Source organism: Ursus maritimus, unplaced genomic scaffold (genome assembly GCF_017311325.1).
Source record: "Ursus maritimus isolate PB19 unplaced genomic scaffold, ASM1731132v1 scaffold_12, whole genome shotgun sequence".
Lineage (NCBI taxonomy): Eukaryota > Metazoa > Chordata > Mammalia > Carnivora > Ursidae > Ursus > Ursus maritimus.
In genome coordinates this window covers 26,318,441-26,327,457 of record NW_024423564.1, presented here as the reverse complement: position 1 = coordinate 26,327,457, position 9,017 = coordinate 26,318,441, and the positions used below count along the sequence as shown (strand labels likewise).

The 9,017-nt window shown below is 43.1% G+C and overlaps 1 pseudogene; it reads right to left on the bottom strand.

The window, feature by feature from the left end:
* Positions 1-4,006: 4,006 nt before the first annotated feature.
* On the bottom strand, positions 4,007-7,615 carry LOC121101954 (annotated as a pseudogene).
* Between the last annotated feature and the right edge of the window lie 1,402 nt (positions 7,616-9,017).

The following is a 9,017-nucleotide window of genomic DNA, read 5'->3' as shown; positions in this document are numbered from 1 at the left end:
TGATCTCAGGGTCCTGGGATCAAGCCCCATGTTAGGCTCCGTGCTCAGCGGGGAGTCTGCTTGAGGATTTTCTCTTTCTCTCCCTCTGCCCCCCCCCACCTCTCTCTCTCTCTTTCTCTCTCTCTTTCTCAAATAAATAAACCTTAAAAAATAAGAAGAAGAAGTGGAGGAGGAGGAAGAAGAAGAAGGGATCCTGAGGAGCAAGAGTGAGGGTCTGGAGAAATAAAACAAGGAAAGGAAAGGAAAAAATAAAAAACAACCCAAATTCCATGATGCATTATTCATTTGACGACCAGTATGGGTAACTGGTGCTCTATCCTGCCAGTATGTACTATTACTTTGACATGTTAACTCGGCTGAAGGAAGAAACAGTTTCAAGTTTCTTGCCATAGTGGTTCTTACCTCAAAGGTTGGGGAACCAATGTGAATGTGCTGTCAGCTACTGCCTCTCTGTGCCCCAGCTACGTGCTCAGATACCAGAGCAATAACCACGGGGTAGATCCAACAGGCCTATTGAACCCATAGTGAGACACATTTGAACTAGAACTCCTCTTATCACTTGGCCTCCCTATGACCCCATTTTAACTGGAGAATAAGGAAAAGTACTTCAGGTCCTTTGATTCGGTATCAACACAGAACCATGGTCCCTATATTCAATTGTTCTTGGAAAGTCTGACAATTCCCTTTTTGCCAGTGCCTCTTTACCCTGATAAACAGTCTTAGATCCCTTTGGGGAAGGATCATGGGAATGTTTACCATAAATACTTGTAGTAGCATTGCATTGTCTTTCCTCCAAGGGATCTATTTCTTGTTCATTGAGTGGGGTTTGGGTCTGTGAAGTGACATATTTAGAAACTGGTGAAGGAATCTTTCTCTGAAAGAAGCACTGGTGAAGGTTTCTGTTCACCAGATCTCAAGTTTTCCATTTTATGATACAGGTCAAATAACATTCTGGTTGGCTTTCCATCTGTCTCTCCCCTAAGAACACCATAACTTATTAGCTGATTGCTGAGAGTCGAAGCATACTGAATACGACTATGGCCTTGCTGTCCAATATGGCATATGCCCCCTTTATTCTAACAGTTAAGTGCTGCCATTGGTCTCTGCCATTCCAGAATCCTACCTTTACCTTGATATTAGGAATCTCAATTCCATGGCAACATCTTCTGTCAATCCCAGCCTGTACAAGACAGTTATCACAGAGCTTGATAAACTCTGTCAAATTAACTGGCGCTCCTTGGCAATGCTTTCCTCCCTGCTTTAATGAAAGAAAGGTCCTTTGGGTCCTCCTGGGGAACATGGTCAAGTGCCAGTTTCTCTGATCACAAATAATAAGTTCATTCTAATATTTTTACCTCCCTGAATCTTTGGACCCTTTCCTCAATACCATGCCAAGACAGTTCCAACATCTCCACCTAGTTATCCTAGGCTATCACGGTGTGCAAGCTTCCAAGAGCCCTCCCAGCAGCATGTTGGACAGGATCCTGGTGTCTTTGCCGGAATACTGAGCTCCAAGTCATGAAGGAGTGCTCCTAATAATAATAAGCTATAGTCCACCCAGTTTTCTATCCCCACGTCCCACCACCATCCCCAATCCAGTATTCTCAAGATCCCTACACATATGTGTCCCCTAGATTCTTGAAATATTCTTATTAACTAGGTCCTGCAATTTTTTGGCACATAAGACACTTCCTCCCAGAACAAGAATGGTATTTCTGCTCTGGGGCTGCGTTGTAGTCTTACTGTAGCTGTCAGCCTGAGGGAGAAAAGTATAATCTTGAGAAAAATCTGCCTCAGGTATGACCTTTCAAATGTCTCCAGACAAGGGGAAGTTGCTCTCTTCTAGAAAGGTCAAGAGCTAGTGAATAGAGAGCTGGTACCAGTTGCCACTATGGAAAAAGTCAGTCTACTTCATTTATTGTAGATCTGTGAGAAGCTGGTTCTGCTCTAATGGACTGACATGGGTGGGGACACCCTACACTCCTTCTGGTAAGGTTTGCGCCATGTGGGAAGTTAGTAAAAGGACGTAAAATCCTGGGGTGCCTTGCTGGCTCATTCGGTGGAACGTGTGACTATTGATCTTGGGGTTGTGATTTGAGTCCCATGCTGGGTGTAGAGATTACTTGGAAAATAAAGTTGTAGGGAAAAAAAAGAATATAAAATTCTAACGTAAGAACAAAGTAAATATATGTAATCCATCTTATTAAATACTCCACAAAGAAGAGGATTTTTAAAACTGATCGGACTAAGTATATCTTGGAGCAGAGTTAACACAGGTCACATTTTATTCAGATTTGGTGTAGTCCAGCGTCAGGACACGATAGAGGGAGACAAGGAGAAGGCCTTGAGTAAGCGGAGGAGCTTGGGTGCATTTTTTAGATTTTGGTTAAAGAAAAAAAAAAAAAACCTTGGAAATGGATGTTCAGTGCCCTTCATTGAAATTATAGTCAAAGTTGCATTGTGTTCACTGTAGCACTTCTAGAAGTGATTCCCCTGAATAAGCCCTCCAACCTGGGGTCATTCCCAACCATGTGCAGACGTTGTGATCGAAGATGTCTATGTATATAAACAGGTGAGCAGCTGTGAATAAAATTTAGCGACTTTAGAATTTTGTGTCTGTGGTGATTTTTTGAAATCTTATTTGAAATCTAGCTTAAGGAAGAAAAACACCATTGGTAGTTTAATTGAAAACATTCAGGACTGAGGAATTTGTGGAATTTGCCCTGAAACGTTCTTTTCAATAATTTAGTGGTACTGCAAGCAGTTTAAGCAAAGCTATTTGGACTTACTGTTTTAGGAACAGTTATGCCCTCTACAGAGAAGAATCCGGTCATTGTGATGCCATCTTAGCCATTTTCCTGATGAGAGGGAATCAATTATTACTGCTTGACCCTGGGGGAAAACTTACCCAGGTACTTAAATTCTTTGCTTGGAGCAGGAATGGGGTGAAATAATCTTTAAGTTAAGAAATTTGGAACAAAGAGGGGAGCTGATGCAGTATCTGGGCCAAAGATGGCCCTAAGATTCAAAGGAAAGACCTAAATGTTAATACATCCTCAGGAAGCAATCTTGCCTGCGGGAAAGGAGGGAGCTCCTAAGGGCACCAGTCTGATGCTACAGAGGTGTTAAAAATGCTTGACCTGTTTTTTTTTTTTAAAGATTTTATTTATTTATGTGACAGAGAGACAGACAGCGAGAGAGAGGGAACACAGCAGGGGAGAGGGAGAGGAAGAAGCAGGCTCCCAGCAGAGGAGCCCGATGTGGAGCTCGATCCCAGAACGCCGGGATCACGCCCTGAGCCGAAGGCAGACGCTTAACAACTGCGCTACCCAGGTGCCCCTTGACCTGGTTTTTAATACAAAGTAAATATTGTCTTTTCCAGAAAAAAAGGCAGAGCTTGAGAACAGCATTTCCTTCACACTTTCTGCCCTATTCTTCACTGGAATAGCATTTTATTACTCCCCACAACTTATTTTACATTTTAAAATAAAAAAAAGGGCACCTGGCTGGCTCAGATGGAGGAGCATGGGACTCTTGATCTCAGGGTTGGGAGTTTGAGCCCTGTGTTGGGTGGAGAGATTACTTAAATAAATAAACTTAAAAATAAATAAATATTAAAAAGCTGTGGAGTTTTAAAATTCATCAAAATACAGCCAGTCTTACACTTTATTTCTTTTGCCCCTGACCACAGATGTATGTATCAACACAGATGCAATTTTAAGTGTTAATCTTTTTACTAAAAAGTCATAAGCATCTTCACTAAGTCTCATAAATATACTTTACACAATCAAGTTTATTGGCGGTTTCCACTGTAAAAGATGTTACTTCATCACTCTAGGAAATTTACAACTCAGAAAAGTCAAAAATTAGAAGGAAAAAAGCACCTAGAGTCTCACCACATACAAATTCCAAAATACACGTACCACTATGTGTATTTTGGAATCATTATTATAATATTTAATCATTGAGTAATTTCTCTTTTTCAGTGTCTACAATCAATTTTAATTTAATATAATCTAAACACATACCATTTAGAAAATACCAAGGAAAATGTATGTGTAAGAGTTGATGCTATTGCATTTGGGTAAAGCTGGCGAGTTCTTGGTACTAGCATAGTTCAGGAAACACCTCTGAAGAAACCGAATATTGGAATAGATGTTGCCGCATTTAGCCCCCAGTTTGAAAGCTCTGAGAAACAACTATATGTAAAGCTTCATCTGTGACTTTGCAACCTTTAAGATTTCTTATGCATCTTATATCTAAATTCTTAAGCAGACTGTCGTCTCAAAAATTCAAGTCTTCTGGGATAGTCTGCAGTGCTAAACTTGCAAACAAAATATCAATCTCTATCTCATCAAAACAGTTGGATGCCTCTTCAACAGCCTTTTATATGTATCCCTAATCCCTATACGACCAAATGGAAAAATTTTTCCTCCAACATTTTCAATTACAGATTGTGGAGGATTTTTGCTTTCACTGATTTCTCGGATCCACTCTTTTACCAGGTTATTTAATTTTCCCCAAATTAAAATCCTGCGCTGCAGTTCCTCTTCCTCTTCAAAAACCCCAAAGGGCTTCAGAGTCTCAGTTGGCTTCTGTGTAAGTAGGCAGTCAGTTTCCTTGGGGGCTGCTAAGCTGGATAGGAGGGGTGAGGCCACAGCGCTTCTGAGGCCGCTGTGTTTGCTGTGATCTCTGCGCTGTAACTGGAAACAGCACGGTGTCCTCAGCGGGCACCCTCGGACAGCCCTGGGTCCAACCCCTCCCCCGTCCCTGGCCGCTCCCGCCGCCTTCAGCCCTTCTCTGCCTTCCCCTTCGTCCTAGCTTGGCGCCCAGAGTAATTTGTTTTTGTCTTGACAGAACTGTATGTTTCGTTATAATAGGTGATTTTGTTGAGATTCCTGGAGGGAAGTAGGGGCCGAAGGGGGTGGTAAAATTGGTTTGTGATGGTGGTTAGTGTCGTTGGACAATCTTTCTCCTTCGAAGCATATGGTAGAATTCTCCTTCTCCACCTTCTTGAAGTCAACCACAGCTTTAACTAATGGGGTAGGAGTGGGAATGGCATGTGCCTGTCGCAAGTAGGAGGCTTTAAAAGTCAGTGCAGTTTGCTTGCTATGCTTCTTTCCTCCCGCCTGCCATGCAAAGTACCAGGTGGTGGAAGTTGCATCAACCTGAGTCTCTGTGTAAGAAAGATGCGGAACAGAAAGAGAGAGAACCTGGAAAAGATGATTGAAGAAAGTTTAATGAAATTACTACTTACAATGGTGTGACAAGATAGAGGGAAACTACAGAAGCTGGAGGAATACCAGAGGGCTAGCGACAGCAGGAAGCCTACTGTCTCTACACTGGAAGGGGCGAGAAGACCGAGGGATGGCTGGAACCAGTGAGAGTGCAGTAGGGGGAGAGAGCCAGCGGGAGCTGTGGCCTTTGGTGTAGGAATGCATGGCCGGTCACCGCACCAAGAGGCAGGGAGGCGATCAAGGGAATCAATCCAGCAGTCTTTCTCTGCCCCCTCATTGTCCAGTCTCCTGCCAGGCCTTCCCACATGGGCCAAACCCAGCTGGAAACCTGGTTAATGCTGTGGGTGAAAGTCAGGATCTTGGGGGCACAGAGCAGAGTGTGACAAGATAGTGAACGGATCTGAAAGAGCAAATAAAGGCTCTGTCCTCAGTCAACCCTCCTCCTTTTCCCCGTCAGCATCCACTATGATTCTCTTTTTGTTCCAGGTGAAAAATTCTTTTCCCACCAAACAGGCGACACACCCAGAGTCCCATCACCTAGTATAGCCTCCCCCACTGACTTGTTATCAAGTCAGTCATAGTCTCAACTGAAACCTAAGACATTAGCCACCACCAGTGCTCTTCATATAAAACTGTAGATCTTTTAAAAAGAAGAAAGAGAGATAATTAGCACAAAACACTGTTGCTACTGTTTAACACGGACAATATCCAGCACAGTGTGGTCCTCTGGCCCCTTAACATCCATGTGACTCATAGCTGTGTGCTTTCATTATGAGGCAATTGGAGCTCCTTGGAAGAAAATGGTTCGCAGGTGAAAATGGGGCCAGGAAAGAATTGGATACCAGGGTAAGCAAGGGCAGAATGACAAACCAGGAGCTTCTGAGCTGAGTTGTCTTCACCATCAGTATCCAGTTATAGAGACCACAGTCTTGACCAACATGCTATAGCCCATCCTTAGAGGAACATAGGGTCCAGATCCAGAAAAAGGACTTAGTACAAAGTTGGTAAGGTGGTGATTAAGAGGCTAACAGGCTGGCCTTCAGGCTTGGGTACTAATTCTATTTGGTAACAGCACAGAAGGTCGAGGAGACAAGCCTCTTCCAGCAGAATTAGATAGACGGGAAGCAGCCCAGTGCTCATACAGCACACTGTCAATCCATAAATATTCAGCATTATTTTGGGTGGAGTATCGTCTTGAAAACCAGAGATATGGTGTTTAAAAAAAAGGAAAAAAAAATCCTTGTCTTTATGGAGCTTGGGTAGAAGTGAGGAAGACAGAAGTCAGAACCATTCAAGTGGTTCATTAATTAATAAGACAATGAAATGTGCCATGGAGAACTCTGTGGCAATATCCAAGCACACACCAGGGCCCTACCTAGTTGGGAGAATCTGGAAAGACCTCTCAGGGAGGTGAATGTATCGGAATGTATCTTGGGATCACTAGCAGGCAGGTGTGAGAGCAGCAGACCATTTCCAGACACCACCGCATCATGGTGAAAGGGCTCCCAATCACTAGCCCGCCAGCCTTGACTCTGTTGAGCTGCAGGCCTGCACAGGACAGACCCAGACGGAAGACTGGCCCTGGAAGAGTCCAGAAGAGACATAGCTGTGAATGGTTACACGCAGTGGCTCCAATTTCATTTCCTCCATGAGTCTAATATTTCTGTGTGTGTGTGTGTGTGTGTGTGTGTGTGTGTGTGAGAAAGAGAGAGAGAGAGAGAGGACACATGTATGTCTCTTTCTCCACTGCTATTTCCTTGTTTGCTCTAATGTTGGATCTGGAAACCTGGAAACCAACACCAGCAACCATTAAAAGTGAATCTCAGTTACTTGAGGCAAATGTTAAACTTTCTCACATCATTCCTCCCTATCTTTTCTTTTTCTTCGTGGTTCCTGTGTCTGCTCAGATTTGATTCATCTTGTGTGGTGGCTAAAAACTCTGAAGTCCTATAAACCTAGGTCCCAGTTCTGGCTTCCCCAGTCGCCAGCTGTGAGACCTGGGGCAAGTTCCTTACTGTCCCTTACTTCAGTTTCCGTGGTTACAAACGGAGGCTAGTAACACCTCCCTCACAGGGCTAATATGGGAACAGAATGGGATATGCCACTGTAAATGGAAGCTCTAGGTGTTATTCAGTTTTTCCTTTTTCACCACTCGGACCTAACAACAAAATCTAGATCCCAAACTTTGACACTCATCCTCTGCTAGGAGACTGACTACAGTTACTCTCAGGTGCTTCTCATGCAGGGCTGCTTCCCATAAACACCTCATCCAGCCTCGCGCTGTAGGACGCCATGACAGGTTTGGCCATGAAGTCAGCGCCCCTGGGGATATCAGGCAGCTCCTCCTCATCATCCTTTTCCTCTCCGTTCCTTCTCATTCCTTAAACAGTTCCTAATGTGGGTACGAGTTTTTTGTGTTTTTCCCCCCACATATATGGAACAATTTTATGTAAGCTCTTCTTAATTTGAAAGTCACATAAATATAATGTTACACATTTCTGTATCTGAAAAAAAAAAACAAAACAAAAGACACCTAACAACTGAAATGGCATTAAATTGCTTTGTACTGATGCTAATGTTTTTTATGGGTCTATGGGCCCGGATGGGAATGAAACGGTTCCCCGGCCTGGGACTAGATGATCTCCTGAGGTTCTTTTAGAGATACGAAAAGCAAACTAATGACAAAATAATGAGTTCTAGGCTACATGATGCGCAAGGTATGTGTCCAGGCTTTGTTGGTAGGGTCGAGATGTTCTTGGCGGGTATTTCAAGATAAAAGTATAATGGTCTATAATTCTTTAATTTTTTTTAGGATTTATTTATTTATGCTAGTTTCTTTCTTGATCTCTGGATGCAACAATAGAGCTCCTGATTACACACACATAATTTTTTTTTTAAGATTTTATTTATTTATTTGACAGAGAGGGACAGCCAGCGAGAGAGGGAACACAAGCAGGGGGAGTGGGAGAGGAAGAAGCAGGCTTCCAGCGGAGGAGCCTGATGCGGGGCTCGATCCCACAGTGCCGGGATCACGCCTTGAGCTGAAGGCAGATGCTTAACGACTGAGCCACCCAGGCGCCCCAACACACACACACATAATTTTAATTGCATCACTGAATGCAATTTATCCTAACATTTTTCTAAACTTTTTTGGGGGAAGCAATTTAGATTTACAGATGTTTCAAAGATAATACAAAGATAAATTACAAAGATAGCACAGAGATAAGTTACAGATAGTACAGAGATAGTATCCTTGTACAGATATTTCTTGAAGATCCTGCTGGTTTGGTTCTGAACCTACCACAATAAAGCAAATACCACAGTATAGCAAGCAAATGAATGTTTTGCTTTCCCAATGCATATAAAAGTTATGTTTACACTATACTGCAGTCTATTAAGTATGCAATACCATTATGTCTACAAAAAGACTGTACATACCTTAATTAAAAAATACTTTATTGCTAAAAAATGCCAACCAGTCATCTGAGCTACCAGCGAGCTGTAATCTTTTTGCTGGTGGAGGGTCTTGCCTCAATGTGATGGCTGCTGACTGGCCAGGGTGGTGGCTGCTGAGGTTGGGGTGGCTGTGGTAGTTTTTCTTTCTTTCTTTCTTTCTTTCTTTCTTTCTTTCTTTCTTTCTTTCTTTCTTTCTTTCAAGATTTTATTTATTTATTTGACAGAGAGAGACAGCCAGCGAGAGAGGGAACACAAGCAGGGGGAGTGGGAGAGGAAGAAGCAGGCTCCTAGCGGAGGAGCCTGATGTGGGGCTCGATCCCAGAG